The following is an 8,830-nucleotide window of genomic DNA, read 5'->3' as shown; positions in this document are numbered from 1 at the left end:
ACAAGTTCTACTAGAGAAAACTGGTTATCATGAGTAAGAAAATTTTGAAAAGTCTAAAATTTATATTTGATTTCCACAAGTATGAAATAAATAACAAATCAGAGATGCCACGATAACTAACCTTGAAAATCATAACTATGAGTGCTAAAGCAACCCATGAGAAAACCATAAATCTGGAGTAAATCATCAAGTAATCATTTCAAAAATTTTGTACAAAAATAATAATTGGTTAATCGGTTCAAGATAAAAAAAATCCAAAATATCACGATGATGAAGGACCTGAAACTATACCCTATGGATATAGAATCACACGCCCGCGCCAATCAACAAAATCTTACAAAATTTTAGAATCTACAAAAGTATTAAGACTCTAGAATACAATGAAGTGTGTGGAAATGGGTTCATAAGATCAAGTAATTTCAGATGATTAACAGAATAGCTTATGGCTTGCAAATAAAAAAATCACTGAATATGGCATATATGCAAGGTTTGCATTGTTAATCTGTCGAAAGTAGGCGGTCCAAAATATGCAACGCAAAGTTCTAACGTAAATGTAATTAGGTTGAACAGGATGAATCTCTCTCTCAAAAGAACTAACCGCCTACAAGTGTTGCCCCTATATAAACAAGTAACTAGCAAAGGCTTTTTGAACAGAACTCCTTGACACACTCATCCCATTGTTTGACAAATGCATTTTTCTTTAAATATGCACTGATTTGGCTCCTTCTAAACAGCTCACAAAATTGCAACAGTATTGACATCCTCATTAGATTCCAGTAGTGTCCACTAATTATATAAGGAAACAAGAAAGGTACTTATTCCTAAATCACCATTGACAGTCAAACCAATATATGCTTCACGCTTTTATCCACCTCCTTGCAATTTTAAAGTCTATTCCCTCAGGAAAACCACCAAAAGGAAGTGATGTTGAATAGAACATATTTCTTCCAGATGTCCTTGTAGGGAAAATGCACGACTCTATCTCCTAGCAAAATAGTGCTCGATAGTAACAAATGAACTTAAACCACATAAGTTATTTTCAACATTCCACTAACTTGTACCATTTCCCCCCAAAAGAAAAGTCAGCTTGGTGTAGGCTTTCATAAAAACTATCACTTCTACAATGTATATCCGATAGAACATATACCCTGATGAAGGATCCAACATGGGAGCCTTCTTGTTGTTTGCCATATCATGAATGTTTAGATTCTCCTTCATTGTTGGAGTAACTCCCTACCTTCAATGCTTTCCTTCATAAACAATTGGACGAGCAATTAAAGCACACTACTCTACAAGGAAAACTTGGATGTTTAGTATACCACTTGCTCTTCTTTCTGTGCGACAAATGTCCTTTACTTATCTCTATAACCTCTTAGAAACTAACAACTTAATAGTTTGTTTAATATTATTCTCCCACCTTTGGAAAAGTGATAAGAGCCCAAAACTGTAGTTTTAACCCTGTAACAGTCATACTATTAGACCAATTATGTGAGTAATAATTAAGAGTTAACACTGATTATGTGTTTTTATGCATTTCAGGTTTCAAAGTCCATTATGTACAGAAATGTGCCACTTTAGCGAAATAAAGGAGAAAAGGTCGGTTACTAAGGAGTTCCGTGATTAAAGGCCAAAATTCAAGAAGACAAAGCCTTTCTAAAGCCCGGTCAAAAGCTGAAAAGTCGACGCGGGCAGAAACAGCACACAAAGTCAGTAGAACTTCCGAAGGCCATATCTTTAGACTCAGACCTCGGAATGGGCCCTACCTTATGTCAAAATGACTGGCTCGGAAAGAGCTTTCCAATGGTCTAAGTCTTGGTCCAATCAGAGGAGCAGAAGTGGATGAAAAGGATGTTGAAGCCAACTGCAGCTGAAGAGGCCTTTATGGACTGAAAGAATTGGGTTTTGGGCCTGATTCTCTGGCCCAAAACATGGCTCCAAGCCCATGCACGATTTTTGGATCTGAAAGTATAAAAACCAAAGCTTAGCTCTTTGTTAATGGTAGATTTTTTAGTAGAGAATGGTAGATAGAAAGTAGCTTAGAATAGAAAGTAGCCATTAGAATAGCTTCTAGATCTAGATTTAATTCTTTATGTTAAGTTTAGTTCAAATCCAATTCTTGTTTTAGATTAAACTTTAGAATAATTACTCTTAATTAGTTTGATTAATAAAAGAGCTAGTTTGTTAATTTCGATTCTTGTCATTTACATTTATGTTAGATCTGATTTCATTTATTACTTGTTATTCAATTCTTAGTTATTAATTAGATTTTAATTATTGTTTAATTTAGATTAGTAAATTTCAATTCTTTATATTATGTTTAGTTTAAATTTAATCGAAAATGATTGCGTAATGATTCTCGGCTAAACCTCCATTAGAGGGGGTTGAGAAGGCTTGATGAAAGCTTGATTCCGATTATCGTAGAGTCGTTATAATTTCCTTTCCACTCTAGAAACGATTAGTTCACCATGAGAATGGGTTTAATCGTTCACATGCTAGTTATGAATTGGTAGGAATGCCATGTGTAATTAGGGATTAGGAAGAACCAATTGTTCTAATGGGCGGTTCAATTCTGATTCTGACGATTAAATCGTTAATAAGATTAAGTTGAGTTAAGGTGGAATCAATCCCCCTCTAACTCCTTATAATCGAATCAACGTAGCATTCCCATAGTTATTTTGATAACCGACTAGTTGCATCTTGTGGATAGTTGTATCGTAGTCTAGTTGCCACTTCGTAAATCTCTCATTAGACTTAGAGTAGATTACTTATACGTAGAGAACAAAAGATCTTGGGAAGGACTAGGAGTGGAACGAACTTCCTACTCCACTATATCTCATAGGATTGAGAGTAGAATCTTTGATAAATTAGGCACGTAAACTATCATTTAGTTTTACTTACGTTTAGAGTTTCATCGCTTTATTCATTAGTAAAATTATTCTTTTTACGTTTATCAAATGGCGCCGCTACCATCTTAGTTTCACTTTCTCATTGTTTTCGTAGTGTAAGTACTTTTCTTAAAGTCCCATTTTCACCCACCCACCCTGGTTTGATTCATACTGTGGTTTTCCGATTCATCGTTGAAAAGTTCCGGACAAAAATACACTGAGCGCGACTGCGCCTATAAGGAGCGCACCTGCACCCTATAGCCTGGAACACGAACGCGACCCGCCCTAAAAACACTGTAATTTGAAAATTACACGGGGAGCGACAGCGCCTATGAAGAGCGCACCAGCCGCTGCTAATTTTTCGGAATTCAACAGGTTTTGACTCGAACTTTGATTTTTCAAGTTTTTCGTGTTCTAACTTGTTACATACACGAACACGTAAAACAAGACGCTATTCATAAAAGCGAAGCAAGGGCCTTAATAAGGTATTCCTTTCTTCCACACCTCGCATCTCCTATTAGAGGTTTATACTAGTATATCAGAATTGTTTGGAGTGTTGATGTGTTGAGCTAAGTTTGGTTTTAGCCTTGTATGAGATTAAGGTCTGGCCGAACAAAAACACCGAACGTAATTACACAACAACATCAACAAACAAGTCTATCTAGTATACCACCCACTACACCTCTAGCTACTAATTCACACACATCACCTGACACAATGCCCGACGAAGAAGAGACTCCTCTCTCTGACTTCTACAAAGCCTTGAGCGATAGCCCCAAATCTTGCATCGTTCTAGCAGACCCAGTGGGGGATTTCCGAATAGCCCCAAATATTTTTAATTTGTTACCCGTTTTTCATGGATTAGACCATGGAAAACCTTATCAGCACATGTGTAGGATTGAACAAGTCCTAACAACATTCCACCATTCTACGGTTGGTGCGGAACAAATTAAACTCAGGGTATTCCCTTTCACCTTAGCCGATAAGGCGGCGTCTTGGTTAACTGCCCAAACGCCTAATTCTGTGGACTCGTGGGCTAAACTTGTTCAGCTGTTTATGGTACATTTTTATCCACCCCTAAAGACGGATGAGATGCTTTCCAAGATTCATTTCTTTCGACAAAATACTCATGAAACATTTTCAGAGGCTTGGAATCGTTTCACCGATCTCCTTAAAGAGTGTCCGCATCATAACTTAGCGAAAGACACGTTAGTTCGTGCCTTTTTCAAAGGACTTCTACACCATCATAAAGAAGTCCTAGACATAATGAATGGGGGTAGTTTCTTAAGTAAAGGAGCCTCGGAGGCTTATAAATTTTTAGAGGATCAAACTAAAAGCGAAATAACAAGCTGGGGGTAGTGATGATATCCACCGCTCTGCTAGTTCTTCTAATACAGTTAAGGCCGCCGGTATGTTTGAAATTAAACCACGACCCCGAGCTTAAAACTCTAATCGAATCACTCACTAAAAAGGTAGAGGCCATTTCTGTTCAACAAAAGCCTATCCCGTCATGAGCGTAAATTCAAATCCATGTAGTTTTACATTTGGAGCCCGAGCATCCCGACTCCCACTGTCCTATTGCCTATGAACATGCTTGTTCCATTAATAGTGAACCTAAGCCCGCTTGGAGACAAAATCCCAACTTCGTTGGAGAAATAACCAACACGTCACACCTCCGGGTACAATAATCAATATGTTAGGCCAACACAAAGTTTTAACCAAGCTCCACCACGACAAGGGACAAAGGGGGTAATTTTAATAATTATAACAACCAAATGCAACCTCGACAAGGTCAAGCACAAAGTCAAAGTATTTATAATAATTATAATGCTAATAGAGGTATCGTTCCGGTAAATAATAACTATCAAAATCCACCCATAAATAATTCACGAAATAGTTCCAAATCACACCACCCGTGACTACTACACCCACACAACCCGATCATCTTGACACCTTCATACAAGTGAGCCAAAAACTTTTCCAAACCATGGCTCAATCTAACCAATAGCTTCTATAACCCGTTAATAATTTAACCCAACAGTTGGCTCAAGATAAAGCCCAACCCAAAGGTGTGTTTCCAAGTCACGAAATACCTAATCCTAAAACAACAAATACAACCTTTGAGGTAACCGATAATACTAGTAATGAATATGAAAATGTAGGTGAGCTAAAGGCAATCACCACTCTCCGTTCTGGCAGAGTGGTTGATAACAAAGTAACTATGCCTATAGTTACCCCACCAGTAGCCCCTACACCTGCTATTTTACTAGATACTGAAATAGAAACTGAAGAGCCTACCACTGTAGAGGTACCAGTTAATAGTGAACCTAACGCACCCGCGCCCTTACCTTCACCATCAGTTCATCATTTTTTTTACAAACCGCCATTAACAAAGCTTTAAACAAAACCTAAAAAATAAATAAATAAATAAAAAGAAAACCTAATTAACCCACGCCCACAATCAAGACCCAACCCAAATCGACTCCAACCGCACAGCCCACAACCTCCACCAATTTAAATCAACAAAAACCACCGAAAAATCAAAATAAAATAAAAAATTTTTGGTGCTGCCGCGCCACCACACCACCACCACCATCGTTCCTTTTAGTGAGGTGTCCCTCATTGCTTCCCCTTACCTTCTACAAACCTCAAACCGTATTCAAACTTCCAATGGCTCAACAACGCTGAATTTTACCAGAGCAAGCTTTTACAGGCGACCAATTCACGCCGTTTTACGGTGACGAAATGATCAGTCGAGACTGGAATAGCTTGTGGTACTCGACTGAAGCCTATTACCATGAAGACTTAGTCAGACGGTTCTACAATACGAGGGAGTTAGAAGGGACTAGGATTTTTGTTGTGGTGGCGAAGAGGAGGAAGGAAGTGACTACTGGGTTGTTGGCTGAGATTCTAGGCATTCCGCCTAGAATCCATCACGGATGTCACGTTACGAGGAGTCCCATATAATGGGGTAGAGCCATTGATGAGCGTGATACATGAAGGGAACTACAATGCGAGATCGTATTGTGTTCGCCGAGCATCCCTTAGGGACCAACCACCGGGCTGCATTTCGATGGATTGGTCGGAACGCCTGAGGGAAGGAGAAGGTCGGCGACATCGGCCTGAATCGCCTCCACATCTTATGGATACTCCAGAGCGCGGAAGTCGAAGTTCTGCATCTTGGAGTTTTGCTTAGCATGATTAGGGGAGTAGGGAAGTCTGTTGCACCTCTCCCTGTGTTGATAACCAAGATCATGCTGAAGTTGAGAGCAGCTCAGGCGTCTGATAGGACATACATCACCCTACACCAAAACCCTCTCATCTATAAGGAGTGTGTCCAACGAGTTTGGAGGTTGGCTGAGGATAGAGAAGAAGACGAGGAGGATGGGGGAAACGAGAATGCCGAGGAGGATGAGGAGGATTTGACTTGTTTTGATGCGGATGCCCTGGAGAGGTGCTGGTCAGACGCAGAACGCATGACCGTAATTCATCGTGGCATGTGTTTGCTCAACACCATCTGCGAAGACCTCCGGACTCGACAGACAACTATCCATCATAACTTCGAGATCCGTACCCAGAGGGAGGATAAGAGGTGGGAACAGATGAGGGCCGAGCTAGAAGCTCAGCGCCCGAAATGTGACATGCTTGCACGCGATTCCCACCTCCGCGGGGATTCTCCTTCGAGGACACACCATCGAGGCACGAGCATCGTCGCCCGAAGGGCCGGATGGTCTTTGGCCCATCGAGCTCGGGGAGCCATCTCGGACCGTGTGCCCTCCGCTACCGATGACAGGGAGTGATTAGGGATAGTATCGTTTGATGTTCTATTTTTATTTGTAGTTTCATTATTGTCATTTATTTTCATGTAAGTTTTATTTCCGTAATTTGAATTTTGTAGTGAAATGTACTTGAATGAAAATTTTAATATAATGTGGTTATTTTCATTATCGTGGTTGTTTAATATTGATCCCACCTTCCCAAATTGTTTGGGGGTGGTTTTATCTATTCCAAAGATTATTTTTATATGACCCTCGTCTTAGAATTTATTCTTGGAGTCAAGGTGAAAATATGGCCGTTTAGGCATATCTGTGAATAAGTATCATGGTAGGATGAAATATCGATTAAATAGGTAGATTCTATCATAAATTCAACCTAAAAGATACTAGGTTTGCTTTAGAATCAAGAAAATGAGTTGTTTTACGTTTTCGGGTTTGGAAATTTTGGTATTTCGAAACTGCCGTAAAACCTTTTGGCAACTTCGATCCGTTTTAGCAATTTAAAACCTATATAAACTTCATACATTCTACACTCACAACTTACAATACACCTAACCTCCATCACTCACCGTTCACTCCCACGAATCCCACGTTTACGTCTCATTTTCGAAGTTTCAAAGAACTCCGAAGCTTTCGTGCCCTACAGAGGAAGCGCTTTCATCTCTCAATTTTTTTTTCAGTTTTTGTCGGGCGCTTTCAGCGGTGAGCGGCGACCAGCTCAAACACTGGATTTCAATTCTTCAGAGCGCACTCGGCATCTAACTTCCGTGGACCTGAAAAAATTCCAGTTTTCTTGGTAGTTTCGGATCATTCGCACCTATTCCGTGGCGTAATTTTGTGATGACATCTCCAACATTGATACGGAACAGTCTTTTCGAAGATTTGTTCCAAAGCACTACTTATGGTGCTTGGTTTTGTGGCGATCATCACATACGTTGGTTGGGAGCCGCTTATGGTAAGACCTGATGCACTTTATTCTCCAACACTAGCATCTTATTTTTACGATAACTGCATTTTCTTTGAAAGACCAGATGGAGAAAAAGTGTTCTCCATCAACATTGATAATGAACCAATGGAAATTACCAGGTTCTTGCTAGCATTTGTTCTTGGACTTGCTATGCCCGCTGAAATACAAGACCCATGGTGTTATTGGGTAGATAATATGTATGTCTACACTTATGAGTTTTTGCATGAGTCTTATGGGGCAGGCATTTTCCGTATCGAGGACCAAGGGGAGTATAACATCGCTTTTGGTAGCCTGTCCATGAACATAGGAACTGTTATGTTTTGGATCATGCTAAACATTTTAGGGGAATGGCATTTTTCTTCTGTGAATGATTCCACTTGCAGCGTTTTCCTTGCTTTAGCCACGGGACGTATGTGTCATGACCTTCCCCGAACCTTGATGTCTAGTTTAGCTCGATCCCATAGCATGAGGGATAAGTTCCTTCTTATGCCTGTTCTAGTTTCCCGTATTATGATATGTTTCTTTCCTGTTTTTTGTACACGTTTCACGGATTGGATTACGGTCGACACTGTACGACCCACCAATAGTATTATTCGATCATTCCGTGCAATGACTTGGCAAGGGTGGAGGATACAACCTCATCAGGTTGCACCCTACACCCGTCCGGATAAGTGGCCCTTAATAGGTTAGCAATAATAGATGATAAATGGCGAAGCCCGCAAATTATCATGGCATGGCAGGACGCAAAGGAACCTCACTTCTTTATGGAAGAAGAGGATGAGGAAGATAATGAGTAATCCGAGAGATAAGGTAAGTTTTCATTCTAGTTAGTGTCTGCTTATGTCCCAAGCAATTTCATTCTTGTTAACCCCATAATGGGTAGAACTTCATTATAGAGTTCGTCGGTTTTATTTCCTATATTAGTATGCGTTCTAACTTTGTTTTGCGGATGTTCCCGAATTTCACACGCGTTTCATGGTATTTTTCCTACCCTATTTATTTACAATACTTTGAGGACAAAGCATGCTTCTTGTTTTGGGGGGCATAGAAACACGTGTAATTAAGGCATCTGCTAGGATATAGATATGTATAATATGCATTTGTTTTCTAGTTAAAATTTCAAAAATTCAAAAATATAAATAAATAAGTTCATGCTATACACTTAGGAATATTGGTATTGTTTTCCTTCTCTATGCTCTTAA

General features: G+C 39.7%; 1 pseudogene; it reads right to left on the bottom strand.

Annotated features, from left to right (window-relative positions):
• Positions 1 to 3,987: 3,987 nt before the first annotated feature.
• On the bottom strand, positions 3,988 to 4,081 carry LOC147504385 (small nucleolar RNA R71; annotated as a pseudogene).
• Between the last annotated feature and the right edge of the window lie 4,749 nt (positions 4,082 to 8,830).

This window comes from Coptis chinensis, chromosome 4 (assembly GCF_015680905.1).
Source record: "Coptis chinensis isolate HL-2020 chromosome 4, ASM1568090v1, whole genome shotgun sequence".
NCBI lineage: Eukaryota > Viridiplantae > Streptophyta > Magnoliopsida > Ranunculales > Ranunculaceae > Coptis > Coptis chinensis.
The sequence above is the reverse complement of the archived record's forward strand: the minus strand, read 5'-3'. Positions and strand labels throughout refer to the sequence as shown.